General features: G+C 42.0%; 1 protein-coding gene across 2 annotated transcripts in view; it reads right to left on the bottom strand.

Moving 5' to 3' along the window:
* Positions 1-17,935, bottom strand: part of ESRRG (estrogen related receptor gamma) — a 652,137-nt gene extending 634,202 nt beyond the window's left edge. Inside the window, exon 1 of one of the 2 annotated variants that reach the window (XM_027564442.1) lies at positions 17,783-17,935. The gene's annotated coding sequence lies outside the window, so the exon portion shown is untranslated. Of the gene's footprint in view, positions 1-6,604; positions 6,854-17,782 lie in introns of those variants that run through there. The other variant, XM_027564443.1, reaches the window with a different exon arrangement.
* Positions 17,936-18,981: the final 1,046 nt, after the last annotated feature.

Below are 18,981 nucleotides of genomic sequence, written 5' to 3' on the forward strand. Positions count from 1 at the left end.
GACTTAGTGAGCAGTGCAGGGGAGATATGTATAGAAGATTATAAATTGGAGGCCTTTGTCTGTCATTCACTAGCTGGGCAAGTTCTATTACCTCTTGTAGGCTCCATTTTCTCATTTATAAGATGCAAGTAACACTATCTATTTCAAAAGAATAATGGGAGAATTAAATCAATTATGATACCATTTAAAACACATGGCATAACGCCTTTTTAAATGGTAAGTACACAATAAAGAGCAGCTTTTATTATGTTAAAACTAAAACACAGTTTTATTATTAATGATACCATGGTGTTAATAATGGTGATTTTTCAGAGGGAATCTTGAAGGTAGGATGCTGCCCCATCAAATAGCTTAGAGACAAAAACTTCTAAGAATTTCTTAAAAAAAAAAAGAATTTCTAATACTTACTGTGTACTAGACATTTTTCTTACTATTAATACTTTCCAGGTATTAACTCAGTTATTTCCTAGGTCATCATAGTTCATGAGTGGTTGATTCAAGGCTCAAACCCATCAGTTCAGGACTAGGATGTAAAGCACCATTCAAAATGCGAGGAAAGATAGCATCTTCTAGACAAACCAAATTGCTAGTAATTTGTTACCAGTAACATAGAACTGGGGGCTTTTCTGGTGGTGCAGTAGTAAAGTATTCGCCAGCAATGCAGGAGACGTGGATTCAATCCCTGGGGCAGGAAGATCCCCTGGAGAAGGAAATGGTAACCCACTCCAGTGTTCTTGTCTGAAGACAAGAGAAGAACAATGGTAACTACCCCAGCATCTAGTGGGTAGTCTCATGGACAGAGGAATCTGGCGGGCTGTAGTCCACGGGCTTGCAAAGAGTCAGATACGACTTAGCAACTGAACAACGACAAAGTACTGAAGCCTATGATTTTTTTCCTAAACTTTTTCATTTATATTAGAGTATAGCCAATTAACAATATTGTGATAGCTTCAGGTGGATAGCAAAGGGCCTCAGCCATACATATAAATGTATCCACTGATTTTCTTTTTAATTTAAATGAGTGTAGATATAATGGCACAGGTCTTGCTCACCAACACTGTGACTTCCTCTCTACGGTAGGAAAGGAAGCAGTGTATCCAAACTAAAGCTTTAGGACTTGCTTATAGCCCTGGGTTCATCTGCGGTATGAGGACCTCAGGTGCATCAGCATTCACATCTTTTCATCACTACCACCACCATGATCATCATCACCACCGTGTTAATATTTATTGATCATTCTATGCCAAGCATGGGCTTTCCCTGATGGCTCAGTGTTAAAGAATCTGCTTGCCGGTGCAGGAGATTGAGTTTGATCTCTGGGTTGGGAAGATCCCCTGGAGAAAGAAATGGCAACCCACACCAGTATCCTTTCCTGGAAAATCTCATGGACAGAGGAGCCTGACAAGTTAGAGTCCATGGGGTCACAAAGAGTCAGACACAACTCAGCAGCTAAACAACAACACCAACAAGCATCCTTCATATATATTTTTCTGTATGTGTTAAAGCAGAAAAAAAAATGTTGAAAATCATTGAGCTACACATTTCCAGATGCCTTCTGAAGACTTTCCTCATAATTCTACCCTACAGGACTCCACCACCAACCTTGAAAAGAAAAGAGGATGACAGTAATATTTACTGATATCTATCTTGTGTCAAGCATAAGATTAGGGACTTTCCATACAAATCTTATTTAATCCTCACAACAAACCTAAAATATAAGCATTATATTTATTGCTTAGTTATTGTCACTGATTTTTTATTATTTTAATCTCAGATGTATGATGAAGAAAATCACAGCTCAGAATGACTTGGTATCTTTCTCAAGGCTCACTGAGCTTCTAAATTACAGCTTGAGGATTACAACTAGATGTATATGTCTCTTTTGAGTAATATCTTTAAAATAGCCTTACCATTTACTAAACTGGCTTGTTTTCTTCCAATGTAATATAAACTCTCTCTTTTTTGGTCTGTTCACTGGAAAGCAGGAGCCCTTAAAAGAGTGCAAGCCTGGGAATCAGAAATCTCAGCTTATAGCCCTGGCTGTACAACTCATGGGTTGTGTGACTCTGGAACAGTCATTTATCCATTTAAAATGAACCATCTCCAGCTCTAATTCTACACACTACACTGCCTGAAAGTAGATACCAGACACCCGTCATCACTCACATGATATCAATTCTAATTGCAGGCTTTCTCTCTGCCCTTGGAAGAGAAGATTATGGAGAGGGACCTGCTGCACAAGAGCATTTGTTGACCAGACCACCAGACAAGGGTGGTTAAGGAGGAGGTTGGCAGGGAAGTGTGAGAAAGTCATCCACCTTACAGCTGTCCTGGCCGGAACACTACCACGGATAAACAAGAGTCCCTCTCTAGAGAATCCTGCTGGCATCTCGTCTTCATTCCTTTCTGGAAAAAAAAAAAAAAATTCATATCCCTGTGAAGAATGTATTGCCTTCGACACGCAACTGCCAAAAACCCAACTGTAGGCAAAATCCATCTGACAAAAATCCCTTAACTGCTTTGATTCAGTTCTTAAAGGAGATTAGTGGTTGGAAGGTCACAGAGAAGCCAACCTACTGCACACTGCAGCCTGGGGTTTCAAAGCTCTCACTACTAAGGGGATCTCCGTACCTCATGCCCCTTCCCTCCAGGCCGTTTAATCAATGAATCAACAAATAGTTACCGAACGAGGCTTCCCTGGAGTCTGCAGGTCACTTCAGATGTGCCTCTCCAGTTCAATAGCAGGAGAAAGAAAAACAGATTTTTCTGACTCTTCTTAAAGTTTCCATTTATAAAACCAGGACTAACATGAAAAGACTGTGGGTCTCTTCTCCCTCTTTTTCTCTTCCCTTGAACCCTTCTGATTCACAAAGAAAAAGAAAATGCTATGGAGTTGAGAGAATAAGAAGAGATAAAAGGAAGAAAGGGAGGAAGGAGGGACAGTAGGAGGTAAGGAAGGAAGGAAAGAGGTGGGGAGACAGACCACGAAGCAGAGAATCAGAAGCTTAGAGTTCAGGAAGGTCAAAGGACACAGCAAACATGTAGACAATCTTCTCAAGATAAACCACAATGGAAAAGAATGTGTGAAAAAAAAATACATATATATATATATGTATAACTGAATCCTTTTGCTTTACAGCAGAAACTAACACAACACAATAAATAAGCATACTTCAATAAAAAATTTTTTTTTTAAAAAAGAAATATCTCTTTGGTAGCATGTAAACTTTCATGTTTACTACCCTGTGAATTACTATTGCTCTTTAGTAGATGTGATTATCTTTGAGAACTAGTTACCACTAGTTTTAAGCTTTTAGGATTGATGTAATGATGAAGGTCTTATAATTCTAGGTGTTCTTCTGCTCTCAGCTCTGGCAACAGGATCACAGAGAAAATGCTCACGTTGCCTCAAACACCCACAGTATCAGAAATCAGAAATACACACACCAAAAAAAGGTAAATAACTTTCTAAATAATTTGCATGGAAATGAAAAAGTACATGGCCAAAAGATATTACTTTGGGCCTACAGAAAATGTTATGTTAAAAAAACTATACTAGGTTACAAACTAAATCACCATCTCCCAAGTGATGATCAAGTTACTGCATGTACAACCATCACTAGAGCAGGACCGGCCCATGATGTGACTGTTGATCTCTGACCCAACACTTAGAGCAGGATTCTACTTCACCAAATGTTTCTTCAATCAAAAATAATAATGAAACTAGGAACAGCTTATGAAGCACTCACTATATGCCAGACATGGTGGAAAACACCTTCTATGCATCAGCTCAGTTAACCCTTTCACCTGCCCATGAGCGGGCCTGACCTTCCTCAGTCTACAGAGGACAATGTGTCACTTTGCTCCAATTCTTAAGCACAGTGATCAGGTCCGGAACAAAATCTCCAACCCAGGTCTCACTCCACGGGTTCTGCTTCTAACCACCTTGTAGCTGACACTTTACTCCTGTTCTTCGGTGTAGGGAATCAAAGCTGGGAAAAGTAAAAATACTGTATTTCATTATCATTTATCACCTCACCAAGACTTGGTGTTCCCCTGTCAGCTTCAAATTGCTCCTTTCCCTCACAACATGAATGACTACAGTTTCTTCTTTCCTTTCTTTTAGATAAGCAAACCTGGTATTACAAGAGCTAACAAACCATGAAGCTATATAAGAGAACCATAACATTCTAAAGAATCCTTCGGTCTAAGCATGTGATGAGGCACTCCAACATCTTAAAAAGCTAATTAAAAAAAAGTTTAAATATAAGTACTGTCTTCACACTCATAGGCCTAAACAAATAGTCCACTAGATAAAACTCCTGAGTGGATACAGAAAAGACTGATGCTCTGTTATCTTACTGAACTTCTAAATTACAACCCCCAAGCTTTTTTTCACGTGCTGATGGGGTCTATTGTAATGAAGCCATTAATAGAAAAATAACCCAAATTCTATTATTCAATATGACATCTCTATATGTACAACGATGCATCTATTCAGAAGTATCTGTACGATAAAACGAGGTAAGATATACATATAGCATGATCTTTTGTTCCAAGATGATACGATGATTTCTACCATCTGTGCATAGACCAGTTCGAGTCTATTTCACCTTGAGACATAACACACGTAGAGACAGACCTTTCCTCAGGGTGCCCAGGATTGTCCAACACAGTGACTCTGAACCCCTTCATTCCTGCACACTGGGTACCAGCCAGGACCACCCTCCAAATCTGGCTTCTAAGTGTCCCCTTTCCCCCCAACTCTGAAGACTAGAGTTTCTTTTTTCATTTCCTTTAACAAACACAGCTGAGATCAGTACCAAACAAACCACAGGGGTAGCACTTGACACATATACAGTGTTAATGATTCCTGGTTGAAGGCAAATGCATGAATCTACAACCACACTCACGTCCAGAAACCACTTCTATCAGAGAAATGCAAATCATATCGCAAAGGCGCGTCCTTGTAGAACTCAGCAAAGGTCTGCCTGGGCTCCAACCTAGAGGTTAGACACGGCGCTTCTCCCAGAATCTGCCTGTGCTCATTACCATATTGCAGGAGTGGCTCCCAAAGCCAAGAATCAGTTTTCAGAAAGGCCAAGGTTCTCAAATAATCCAGAGATTTAGGAAGGCAGAGAAAAGACAGTGGCATCACATAAAAGCCAAGGAACAAAATGACCTATTCCTCCTACATCAAAGCTTGAGGACTTCTAGAGCACACTTTAAGCACGACCTTCCATGGAGGAAGCCCAGGAAGACACAGATGTCCTTTGGGTTTCTAAAAGGAAGGTACTTACCGTGAAAACCCACCAGTCACCACGCTTTGCCCAGCATGACAGTGGCCACCCTTCCCCACGGAAGCACAGCCTGGGACCCACCAAGTTTGTGGAGCTGTCTACTTGGGTTGCTTGGGAATAGGCGAGGGGGGAGAGGGGGGCAGGGTGGGCAAGGTGGGGGAGAAAAGACGGACTTTCCCTTTAAAACTGAACAGAAGCTGATCCCAAATCACATGACCTTTTACCGTAATTTCTATTAAAATCATTTCATGTCTGGTTGCCTCTGCTCTCCTAGCTCATTTGTATTGTTTACAACAAGTCATTGCACTGGCAGTGAGTGGGGGCTGAATCCATGGTTACCCGTTTTTACATTCACTAGTTAAATGGAATGCAGTCCTGCTGTGGGTTTCAGGGAACCAGCTCTTAAGAAACCACAATCCAGCTATCAATCAGCCTAATCGGAGAGAAATTAATCTTATAAACCCAAGTATTGGTACATATTAAAAATTGATGGCGAAGGGGCACGGGCTTTTTATTGGTTGGAGTTACGAAAGTGGCCAAGCTGACATTCGACTTAGAGCTTCAGAGTGTTTGGTCTGTGGTCTCCATCTGACAGCCGTACATGTGCAGCTAAACAGCTTTCAAGAGTAACACGACCACCCTTGAAAATAAATCCTCCTTCCCCCCACCCCCACCCAATTTTGTGAGCATTTCCTTCACCTGGTTGCTCTTAGGATCCAAAGAGTGCCTGAACAACAGTTCAACCAGACTGCAAACCAGCAAAGTAACTTAACCAGATACACACAAGCCAGTAAAACATCACACTGACAGCCTTGGGTAGGATTCAATTAAGACAAAAACCCCAGTGGAATGCTCTTTATGAGTAAATTAAAACTGCAAACTAATATGTTTCATTGAGAGCAAAGACGGTCCACTTTCATTATACTGTCCATGAATTTAGGTGGTTAATTCTTCTAAAAACATTCCGCAAAGCAAACTTGTTTCTCAAGATGGACATGCTCAGCAATTATTATTCCTAATCAAAATTTACAAGTTTTCTAGTTTAACGCCCACCATCATCGTCCCACAAGTCACATCTCCACGCTAAATGAGAACAGCAAATAGTTAAAGCTAACATATTACAACCCCATCTACTGCAAAGTCACTGTATCAGAAGCTAGAATTGATTTGTTTCCTCAGAACGAATGGAAAATGAATGTAACAAAACGTCAGAAAAATCCCTCCTGCACTGCTAATCGGATATTGTATAATGGTTGATTGCAGCTCTGCCCTGTCCGCTCGCTGCCTAAATCGTACATACTTACACGTTCTGGGCTCTTCCAAGAGTTTGGTGCAGTTTCAAGGACAAATGTCTTAAGGAAGCCTCTCTACTGTGCAGCAGGGAGTCTAGCGCGGATCTGATGACAAGAGCGCGGTGCTAAATCTGACAACAGAGAAGGAAACTTCCTGCGTGCAGAGGAGATCTTGGAAAGTCTCGGGGTTAAAAAGGCTGCTTTGAATGTGCTGGGTGATCTGCTCCCTGGTTGTGTACACACAGTAGCAGCTGATCTGTGTTTGCAGCCCTGCAGAAAGGAACCTTTACTGAAAACCAATGGTATCACATTTCAGCAGAGCTGGTGCCAAGGGCTGGAGAGCAGAACCACCTTTGACAACTTCACACAATTCAACCCAGCAGACTTACCACAGGTCACAGAGGAGTGTACAAGGCATCTCTCCCCTCCCACCCCATCCCAGGTTTCACCTCGAATAGGTTAGCGCAGTTCCCTGGGAATCTAAATACTGTTACCGGCTCGACTCTGCCAACAGTACAAGGTATTTCCTGGACTTTTATTAAACATAGTCCCCAATCCCTGCTGTCCTGACCTACCATGGACTGTTATTTTTATAGAATTTTAAAAAATGAACCCTAATTTTTAAAAGGCACGGCTCTCTGTTATACAAAACTTCAGATCCATGGTAGGTTACTAATCCCGCGTTGAGTATTTCAGGCTCCCTGGACATTCCTCACAAATAAACCGAGGAAAAATAAATCAGGATTGGAGACCTGGGTATACCCAATTCCAAGTTCAGAAGTCAGAGTTTTCAAATTCCTGTTTGGTTGGGGGCCATCTTTTTTACTGTTGATTCTAAACTGGCCACAACTATAAAACTTCACTCCAGGTGGACCTACTAATAGAATAGGGCTCTTGGGATTTTAGGATTGGGCAAGCAGAGCATGAATATGCTGTTTGGTGCAGCATCACCTTCTTTACCACCCTACGATGGAGGAGAATGGAGATTCTAGACCTTGCCAGCTCCAAGAGGGAAAGTGAAGAGTGTGGGGTTTAGGGCCGGGGTGTTGACCGCTGGGGCTAACGCAGTCCAAGTCCCTGGTTAACCACCTCAGTATCTGTGTGTGCCCCAGTGTCCTTTCTGATGGCAAGTCTAGGCTATGGTATAGTATATGGTCTTTTCTCACAACTGCACATCTGACTTCAAAGGGTAGAAATCAGGGCTGATGGTTTAACCAAAGGCCGTGTTCAATGCGTCAGGCAGCACAGGGCAGTGTTCACCTGCTTCTCTGAAAGCTGGCCCATAAACTGCCTGGGCACCTGGTCAATTACCCACATCTTTTGCTTTTCATTTTGCCCACACTATGGTTCAGATGTAATGGTCATTCCCTACCCTGTAATGTAATGACAGCTTCCTATCCTGACCCGACTGCTGTCTACCTACTTGAGATTGAGTTATTTAAAATCTTCAACTTCTGATTCTTCACCTATGAAATGGAGACAGTATATCTACCATTCAAGATTACTGGGAAGATTTAAAGAATAATATAGGTCAAGGGCTGACCCTAGGTGCCTGGTATGCATGCATTTATCAACATTTACCGCGCCCCCTCAGAACAAGGCCCAGGGCCAGAATCAGGGGTACATGTCAGCTGAGACATGACCCCTACTCTCAAGCACAGTGCTTCCAGTGTCTTTCCTCCTTTCCTCCTGCAAGGTGTGTAGTCTCCATTACACACCAAAAAAATTTTTCAAATACTCAGTCCCATTTGATTCTATGATAATCTAATAAGACAGATAAACCTATGCCCATTTTGCAAGTGGGAAAACCATGGCTTAAAGAAGTGAGAGTCACACAGCTTGTAAATAATAACTGGGGACTTCCCTGGTGGTACAGTGGTTAAGAATTTACCTTTCAATTCAGGGGACACAGGTTCAATCCCTGGTCAGGGAACTAAGATCCCACATGCTACAGGGCAACTAATCCCAAGTGTCAGAACTAGAGAAGGCTGCGCACTGCAACAAAGACCCAGACCAACCAAAACACAAAACAAAACAAAACCTGTAGCCCAAAATTCAATCCAAGTTCTGATTCTGTCACCATACATATGAATTTGTCACATAGCATTCATTTTCTGTACAAATCTACATTGTATTGTTATCTTAATAGTTCTTTGTGCATTATTGTACTTCCCTAAAGATAGTGTTGGAGAAGAGAATGGCAAGCCACTCCAGTATTCTTGCCTGGAAAATTCCATGGACAGAGGAACCTGGCAGGCTATAGTCCATGGGGTCACAAAGAGTTGGATACTATTGAGCCTCTGAGCAAAGACAGTTTAAGTCTTTAAAGAGAGACTTAAAATTATTTTCTATTCTCTTAACAGACCTAGCCTGACACTAAACATCAGATCAGATCAGATCAGATCAGTCACTCAGTCGTGTCCAACTCTTTGCAACCCCATGAATCGCAGCACGCCAGGCCTCCCTGTCCATCACCAACTCCCGGAGTTCACTGAAACTCACGTCCATTGAGTCAGTGATGCCATCCAGCCATCTCATCCTCTGTCATCCCCTTCTCCTCTTGCCCCCAATCCCTCCCAGCATCAGAGTCTTTTCCAATTAGTCAACTCTTCGCATGAGGTGGCCAATGTGTTTAATATATTTTCCTAAATGTAAAAGCAACTCAAGCTGGGTTCATTTACTCCTATGAGCACTCTCACAGGAAGCCATAGCTTCTCAACAAATAATGGTTGGGAGGTTCTTTGCTGCCGTCCAGTGTCTGTGCTATATCTTCGTGAGAGCTAAGTTGCTTTAGTCGTGTCTGAATCTGTGTGACGCTATGGACTGCAGCCCACCAGGCTCCTCTGTCCATGGGATTCTCCAGGCAAGAGTGGGATGCCATGCCCTCCTCCAGGGGGTCTTCCCAATCCAAGGATGGAACCCACATCTCTTATTTTACCTGCATTGGCAGGTGAGTTCTTTACCACTAGCACCACCCGGGAAGCCCATGCTATGTCTTCTGCTGCTGCTGCTGCTAAGTTGCTTCAGTCGTGTCCGACTCTGTGCGACCCCATAGACGGCAGCCCACCAGGCTCCCCCGTCCCTGGGATTCTCCAGGCAAGAACACTGGAGTGGGTTGCCATTTCCTTCTCCAATGCATGAGAGTGAAAAGTGAAAGTGAAGTCACTCTGTCGTGTCTGACTCTTCGAGACCCCATGGTCTGCAGCCTACCAGGCTCCTCCGTCCATGCGATTTTCCAGGCAAGAGTACTGGAGTGGGGTGCCATTGCCTTCTCCAACTATGTCTTCAGTTACTTTCAAATAATTATACACATGTCAAAGTTTTTAACATTGCCTCATAATTAAACCACCCCAAAACTGTTTTCTTCATTGGTTTAACATATATTCTATACATATATCTATACAAAACCCAATGAATTTTGATAGGGAACATTTAATATTTACTTTTAAATTCAAACTTGATCCTTAGATATCTCATGATTTCTAGGTTCCCTTTAGTTTCAAGGTTTGACAAGTCACCAAGTATAGAATTACATTGATCATTATCTTGTGAATTAGAGCAGAACACACTGCCAACCAACCTCAGGTAAAACCCAAGCAGATTTCTGAATCTTTTAAAAAAATATGCTGTCTGCACAAACAGTCCAGATTCCTTCAATAATTCTTGATCTACTGCTTCACTTTAGGTTTTGAAATGTAGTCCATTTCTGACGGAAGAATTGGCTAGACACTTATCAGTGAATCCTACATAAAAATCTTTTTGAAAGAGATCTGTATATAATCTAGAATTTGGAGTTCAATTGATGCATTACATTAATTAGTTCTGTTGTATCTTGGAAATTTTTCCTTGAATGAAATTTATATCATTATTAATTAGTACTTACTGCCAAACAATGATTCCTTCAGCCTTAACAAAAACCCAGGGAAGTCTAGATTAACATCAATGTCAAGGCAAAAGTGGAATGACAGGCAGTGTTTGAGACAAAGAAATCAGTGACTGGATTCATTGTTTTTGTTTCCAAAGTCATTCACACGTGTATTTAGACAAGCTGTGGCCATCTGTAAGGGCGGGTAAATATGTGCACTGGCATTGCATACATTAGAATTACCAGGCTTGCTCCATTCAGCTGGCCAGCTGCATACTATTTCCTGCTTCCTCCTTAAATAAAATATTATGTGAAGTACCCACCACATACTTGGTCCACAGTTCTTGGACCAGAGTGGACAAGAAACACGCTTCCCAAAGACCACTCTGGAGCTAAACAAATCGACCTCAGCCTTGGGCAGACCTGTTCAGCATGAAGAATTGCTTGACCCAGTGACTTTTCCTCACCATATAAAAATACAGAGAATATTCAAGCGCTTGTACAGCCATGAGTCTCACTCAACTCCCACAACCATCTTGGAATCAAATGCTTTTCTTATTTACATGTTTACCGATACGACAAATTCAGAGAACTGAATAATTCCCCAAGGTCAGACAGGCATGAATGGCCCAGGAAAAATTTCAAAATGCATGCTCAAACTGTAATTCCAATACTTTTCCACGTAATTCACATACCATATTCTCTTCAGGAAGAATGTGCATGCATTAGCTTCCCTCTTTTTCCTTTTGGTTCCTCATCATACAGATCAGTTAAATGCAGACCAAGCTCTTTCTCATTCAAATACACAAACACACACACACACATGCCCGCATGTACACACACCCACCCATATGCCTCTTTTCTACCTTCAGCTGCCTTCTATCTTTTCTTCTCTCACATCTTGGCCAATTACTTCAAACTGAATTGTTTCTCTACATTTTTTTCACTTTCCCACTTTTCAATAATTGGCTGTCAAAACCCAAATCATATTATAGGTGATAAACTTAGGTGTACTGCTAATTTACACTATTCCCAGGGAAAGAAATATTTTGCAACCCTGTCTCTAAAAATCCTGAAGTTACTAAAAGTTTCATTCATAATTTTTTTTTAAGTCCCTTTCAGATACTCTGTAATAGTTTCCATCTATCTTTTTTAACTTCCATTTATATGTGTATTCTCTTAAATATCAACCCTCCAGAATCTAGATAAATGATAAACTATCAGTCAGTTTTATTGCCTTTATGTTACTCTCATCACTTGTTTCATAACAGCACTGTTTTTTTTGCATTTTTTTCCATCACTGATGTACAATAATTTACTCTAATAAGTAGTGCAAAATTTTATGGCCTCGCCTAGTAAAGTCATCTGCATTTAAGATTATTTTCTGTGGGAAAAAAAAAGCTTGAACTAATAATTAATCTACAAATGAAAAATTTCAGTGTAAAACTTGAGTGTCTAAGTTTCATGAGGCTTTCATTTCAAACCCCTGAACCTGAGCTGACTTACTACTCTACACATTAACATCTCCAGTCATGGCGTAAAGGCTACGCTTATGTAAATACTTAGCTTATAGAAGAGAAATAACCCAAAGTATGATTAATTGGTTTATTCATTATTAATCAATCACTTAATTCAGAATCACTGGAGACCATCAAGGCACACCCCTTCATTTCAGAAATGAAGAAACAAAGGGACAAGGTTCTCAGATGAAGAGGACAGGCAGGTCATACTATAAACTCTGCTCAGGACCATTTTGACTGTCCCTGAGCTGAAGATCAATGTTCAGTAATACCCATTAGCTAAAAAGCACAAATTTCTAACTCTGATGGATCCAAAGGGTCCTAAAGGTATTATGTCCCATTTCTGTAACCTTTGGAAAATAAATGTTCATCCTAAATAGAACATGAATTTCTAATAACCGAATTAAACGGTTCATCTAAATAGCCAACTTTGGATTTCTCTCCACACATAATAACTTGGAAAAATATATAGCCTGTGTTTACTAGAGCGCTATAGCCACAGTCTCTAAGAAGAGCTATAACTTGCTAACAATTTTCCTGATTTATGTTTGAAAACATACAGGGCATGAAATGATTTCTGCAACCTTACATTTTCCTCAAGAACACTGGTAGGCAGAAGATAGGTTCCAAAAATAATGCTGGATTGCTTGTTGCAGCCTCTTTTTTAATAGAAATGTGTGATGGGCAATTATACGCGCTCCTCCAAAAAAAAAAAAAGCATCATTAGATTTTTTTTTTTCCTGATTAAGAAAATTTTTAAAAAAAGAAGGAAGGATGAGGATGGAAAGAGGAAGGGAGTGAGGAAGGAGACCGTGATAAAAGCATCTCTTTTCATATGATGTTTACATTATAAAAACTGATTGCCTTCTTGCATAAGAAAATGCAATAGATATTCTTCTAAAGAACAGCTTATAGATAATGTATGGTTACAAACCATAACACGCTTATACAAATGTTAGTTATTTTCTGTTATCAGTGTTTAACATATATGGAAATTTACCTCACAATCTATAATTGTGCTAATTAAAACAAGTATTTGTGAATATAAATTATAATGGTCATAAAATCAGCCTTATTAATCTAATATATCTTAGAGTGAGATTGAATTTAAATGGGTCACTCTGGTAACACAGATACAGGAAAACACAGTTTATCCTACCACATAAGTATCAGGAGTACAAAAGTTTTTCTATGCTTCATATAAAGTTAGCATCCTAAATTTGAATCTTCCAAACAGTCAAAGATCACTGTGACAGCTACGCATATTTGCCACGTTAAAAACAAGAATTCATTTGTGTAAAGAAAGAAAAATCAGGACATTCATTAGCGAGCATCCTTTATAGGGCCCTATCCAAGTTATTTATTTTACCAGATGTGCCATCTGAAACAGCTGTAAGTGTCCATAAGTAAATAAGATAGCTTTGATTCTCCAGGGTCTGGCATGTGACCACAGGAATTCTAAACGTATTTAACCCCCCTTTTGTGCTAACTATGATCATTCCCTTGTTTACACAAATAAAAGTATCTTTCACAATAGAAATATAAACAGAGGCCTGACTTAAAACTACCAATGATTCTTCTTCACAAGCACAGGTATTACTGAGCATAATGGTATAAGCACATTATAAAATAGTTTAAGGTGTACATATCAGAAGGAGAATGGGAGGAAGAATTTACATCCAAGCAGCTACGGGGGGAGTGAGCCTTCGCAATTGGAAATCATTCAGGCACTTGAATGAATGGCATCTAATTTCCAAGGAAAAGGAAATGCCCTAGCTATGTGAAAAAGAGTCTTAGCATCACTACCATATGTTCTTAGGGAATTTTTATTTAATGATTTCCAAAGATATTTCCAGTGACCTGAATCTGAAGATTCAAAACCGGAAGGTGGTGTGTCCACTTTCTGTACCAAAAGACTGAATTATTTTCTGCCATCATCTCTCAAAAGAACGTCCTTCTCCTTGTTGGCCACCACTTACCACTGATTCCAGTACAAAACACTATTACGAATTAGGTTGAAAGTAATGTAAAGAAGATGGTTCTAGAGGAAGATACTTGAACTTTCCTGCAGCACCCTATGCCATTTGCTCACCTGAGGCCATAAGGAGCATATAGGACTCCTATACAATTCCCTACTCTGATTCCTAAGGTCCACTTACTCTACTGGAATGACACTGCTAACCTCAAAAACTAAATTGTAAAGCAGAATTATTTCACAGCTTTTTAAAAACTGACAACAAAGTGACAAGAGAAAATTTCTTTGTTTGCACATGAGGTACATATTTTGACTTTATAAAGATACTGTAAGTGAATTTTAAAAAATCAAAATATTCTGAAACTAGGTAATCATGACTTCAAAACGGCAGACTCTATTGTTCACAAAGAAATTTTCAGTTGGGTTTTTAATACCATTGGTTCAATGGAAAGATTCGCCAACTGCTCCCTGGAGAAAACAGAAGAGATCTGCATTTAAATAGAGATATAGTATTTCCAAATGCACAGTACCTAGAAGGCAGATACTGTCCAGGTTTCTTAGTAAGTTGAAAGTAACTCAAATGGTATTAGGTACATTTCGAGGCTGTAGCCTCTTCATTGCACAGCGCTCCATCTGTTTCCATACCTTTGCTTTTTCCTCTGTGCATTCTTTGTAGTATTTATCCCAAGAAGTTAAAATTAAACCTTTCTCCACTGCAAACTCCCCACACTAGCAACCAGCAATTACTAGTGTACACATCATTTCTGATGTGTACAGAAAAAGACCACAGAAGATAGGTTGGCCAGAAATGTTAAATAATTGAAAAGTATAATGACTTAATAGAGGAGTAAGCTTAGTTTACAATGCAGCCCATTTAAAGCCATAAAGATACTGTGTAAAAATTTTATCTTGTGGTTGACCATTACATATCCTATCTATTATTCAAAAGTATCTCAACATTGTTTTTCTTCATTAATGTGGCTTTTGGCATTTCCCTCAAAATCTTTCTGTTCCCAGCGTTTTCCAACAATTTTGAAACAAATACAAAATTCCTACTTTCTATGTCATAAATTTCCCTCACTGGGATAATGAGATCTCCAGTGTCTAATTGAAACCAATTTCACAGGTCAACTTGTAAGGCAGCCTTTAACTTCCTTGGATGTGATTTGTTTTGCATTGAACACAATCAAGCACGCACAATATTAAAAAAGAAATAAAACAGGGCTAAAGCTACTTGCATGGACACATCTGTAAAAAAAGAGAATCTCATAAATAACCTACCTTCCTGGGACACATTAAACCAGGGATTTGTCTATATTATTAAATGTCACAGGGCATCAGGAAAGTTTTGCCTTGACTGTTCAGCTAAGGTAAGTAGCAAGTTCATGAAGAAGAAAAAAAAAAACAACACAGAGAGACACTTGGGATCAATTTCAAACATAAGCCCATTACCTCCGGCAGGCTCTTGCGAAAATTCTAGCTGCAACTGAAATATCCCTGTAAACAAGGTTCCCGAGAACAGCCTCAAATATTCTTCTCAGCAACACCTTCCCTCCCAGCCCTTCGGCTGCCTGCCTACGAGGGAGGTTGGTTACACCTTATCTGGCTGTCCTGCCATCTCATGCTGATTCAAATTCAGAACTCAAAGTGAAAGATGAAATATCTTCCAGATCACTTAATATTGAAATCCTGTCGCAGTAATAAGTGGTGCTCAGTTGGAGATGGGAACATGGAACTCTCTTGGTAACCTTTTAATTTCTGAAAAAATTGTACAGAGTAAATTGAGTGACACAGACATAGAAACCAAATGGATCGACCTGCTCTATTTTGTTAAAGCACCACCCATCAGAAGTTCCCTTGACTCCCTTGGCAATCCCCCCTTAATGAAGACTGGCGGGTTTCAGTAGACACTAGGCACTAAGATTTAAATGCTATTTTGATTTGCTGAAGAAATGATCTTTTATTGACATTCATCTCCCCAGTCAATGGACAGCTCTCTGTGTTATATACCATCCTCCACAGAAACGCTTCTAATTCTCCATAACATGAGTGGAAAGAGTTATGAGAACTGTTTTTAATAAAAAATAACAAAGCCATGCTTAACAGACAGATCTATATTTGAGAAATCATCTAGGCCTGTTTCATGATACACTCGATTCTTTTCGTATTTAAAGGAAAAGAAGCCCCATCACGTGACTTCATCTCCATCCATATTTTCAAGTACCTTCTTCTGTCAGCTATTCCTCAGCTCAGATCTGAGAACTGTTCAAATTTCCCTCTCCTCCCTACAAGGACAGAAAACTGTTTCTCAGGTTGGTTAACTCATTTTGGTAACATCAAACCTACTGGACAGGAAAAAATAAAAAAGAATCCAGACACCCCTTTCCCATTCCCCAACCACATCCCCTGCCTTCCCCTGGAGAACTTTTCTTCCCCTTTTCTCTTGCCTGCCGCTTCTGAGTTTGGGCCTTTTCCAAACACACTCCCCTATTTGGACTTTGGGCAGCGTGAGAAACAAAAGAGAGTCTCTCTTCAAAACTAGACCAAGTCATTCAGCTGCTCCGCACCACTTCAAAACATCCCCAGGTCACTTGCTTCTTGACTTAAAGTATTAAGCAGGAGTGTTCTGAAAAGAGTAGGAAGTCATACGTGGCCCTAACAGCTGCACTTAACTCACATGCTGAGCATTTCTTTCTTTTTTCCTCTTTTTTCTTTTTTTTTAAAGAGAGAGAAAAGGTGTTATTTTCAACATTGCCCTCTGGTTTGGAGTAGCAAAAATCACGTGCTTTCAGTGTCTGCCCGTGTCTTCTTGGGAGGCCACTGGTGCTTGGCCCTACAACACCAACCCACAGCAAACAAGCCTCCGTAGCTGAAACCGCCCCGTGTGGCAATTCACAACATCACCCGAGCAAGCAGGAGAGAGAAACACAGACAGAATCACTCCACAACATCGAGGCACCGCGAGGGACTTCTCCAGGCCCTTCCGGACTTTTCCAGAAATGTTCATTAAGATTCTGAAAAGGGGGGTGGGGGGGTGGGTCAGGGAAGGGAACAGGAGGAGAGCTTGGCCCTCTGTGTGTCTCTGTCTCTGAGACTCTCATCACCAAACATTGGGGGGGTGGGGGGGAGGGGGTCTAGCCTGCAGATCCATCGGAGAGACTTGAAGGCTAGAAGGGGGTGGGTGGTTTGAAATACTTAAATGACGGTCGGGTGACCTCCGTGTAACTTCAGAGAGTCCCACGGGAAGGTGAACGCGTTGGGGAAACACAGAGGGTGAGGCGTAGAGGACAGGAAGGAGACACCTAGGTCTACAGCAGCAGCAAGCACCAGAAGGATTTTTCCAGCCCACGACAGCGGTCCTCAACTCCGGACACCACCCTCTCCCCAACGACCCCCTGCCCCGATCCCCTCGCCCCCTAGGGCCCCCACCCCTACTCATCCCCCACCCCGGTCCCGGCGCCCTAACTCTGCCCTTACTCTTTGCCACTTTCCCAAGCCCTGAAGTCTCGATCCAGGAAGGGGGATGGGAGAGGTGTTTTAAAGAACAAATCTCATGGAAATGAGAATTGATCAGTGTCTCTAGCACACACGCGCTGACAGTTTTGCAGTCATGGTAAGGCGAGTCTACGACAGGGGGACAGTGCTCATGGTTGTGTTATGGAGGGAGGGGTTGCTTTTTTTTTTTTTTTTTTTCCTCCGAGAGACTCTAAACAAGTGAAGGGGGGAAGGGGGGGGAGCAATAGAGATTTCCACCAGGACTGCAAATCAAGGATGCCCCCGATGCAAATGTCTGTCTCCAGATGTTGATGATAAGGGTTTGGACCAGTTACCTTGGCAGGGTCAGAACTGCAGCAGGTTAAGCAGGTGAGTCGTCGGGGATTTTAAAGAAGCCGAAGCCGGTCGCTTTGGCTGGGAAAGTCTACAAAACCCCCATGCAGGAACATTGCACATCTTACACACGCCTCCTTTAACTGGGCTCCCGCGACCTCGGGCGGGCGAGGGGGTGCCGGCCGGCGCGCCGGGGCCAAGGGCACGGCCCCCCGCTGGGCCCCCGCGGGTGCGGGGCCGGTCTGGGCCCCGGGGTCCGCGTCCCGCGCGGCTGTGCACTCACCGAGCCGGGCGGCCAGGGGCCGAGGGGCGCCCGCCGCTAGCCGGAGCGCCCGGGCGCCTCCCTTTGCTCTTGGTAGCGTCGGTCCGCACTCCCTGTGACCCAGGACGTCATGATGCCTGTCTGTTTTCTCAATGATAACTTGGCAGAAGAAGAGAGAGGCTGCCAGGTTCTCCTCGGGTGGTTACGTGGTATGTGCACGTTTCTGTTTGCATGCCTTTCTCTCTCTCCCTTTTGCAAAATAAATATCTAGATTTCTCCAAAAAAAAAAAAAAAAATCCCGGCACTGTCATGATTTGATTGCATTATTGCGTTGGCATAATTGACGCCTCTGGGTGTGTATTTATGTGTCTGTGCGTGTGGGTTTTTTGTGTGTGTGGGTTTTTTTTTTTTTTCCCCTTTAAATCCTGCTGCTGTTACTGCCGCCGCAGCCGCCGCTGCCGAGAGGAAAGCAAGCATGCGTTCATCTTTTGTCTTTCATTTTACCTTCAGGGTGACATTCAGTGCCAACGGCTCCCTTTTGACCTTCGCCAATCCCCGGCTGGGCAAAAGACGTTTGGGGAAACTTGGGGGGAGGGGAAAGAAGCGCCCCTCGGCCCCGAACGCTGGGGTCTCTGTTCCTTCCAAGGCCAGACCCCAAACCATCCCGACCCACCGCCCACCCCTGAAAAACCATTTTCCCTTCTACCCACCGGGCCCAGGCAGAGAAGCGGCACCCAGACAGCAAGGAGCATCCACCCAGGGCCAGACATTCCTGTTCTCGGCTGGCACTTGCTGACTTGCATCCCTCAGTTGCATTCCCAGCGTGTAGGCCTCTCACAACTGGAGCTATTTTTGTCTCCCAGAGATGTTCCTTAAAGCCCTTTAAAAATGGGGGGGGGGGGGGGAAATGGGGGGGGGGGGAGGGCCGGGAAGAAAAAG

The sequence above is a fragment of the Bos indicus x Bos taurus genome, chromosome 16 (genome assembly GCF_003369695.1).
Source record: "Bos indicus x Bos taurus breed Angus x Brahman F1 hybrid chromosome 16, Bos_hybrid_MaternalHap_v2.0, whole genome shotgun sequence".
Classification (NCBI taxonomy): domain Eukaryota; kingdom Metazoa; phylum Chordata; class Mammalia; order Artiodactyla; family Bovidae; genus Bos; species Bos indicus x Bos taurus.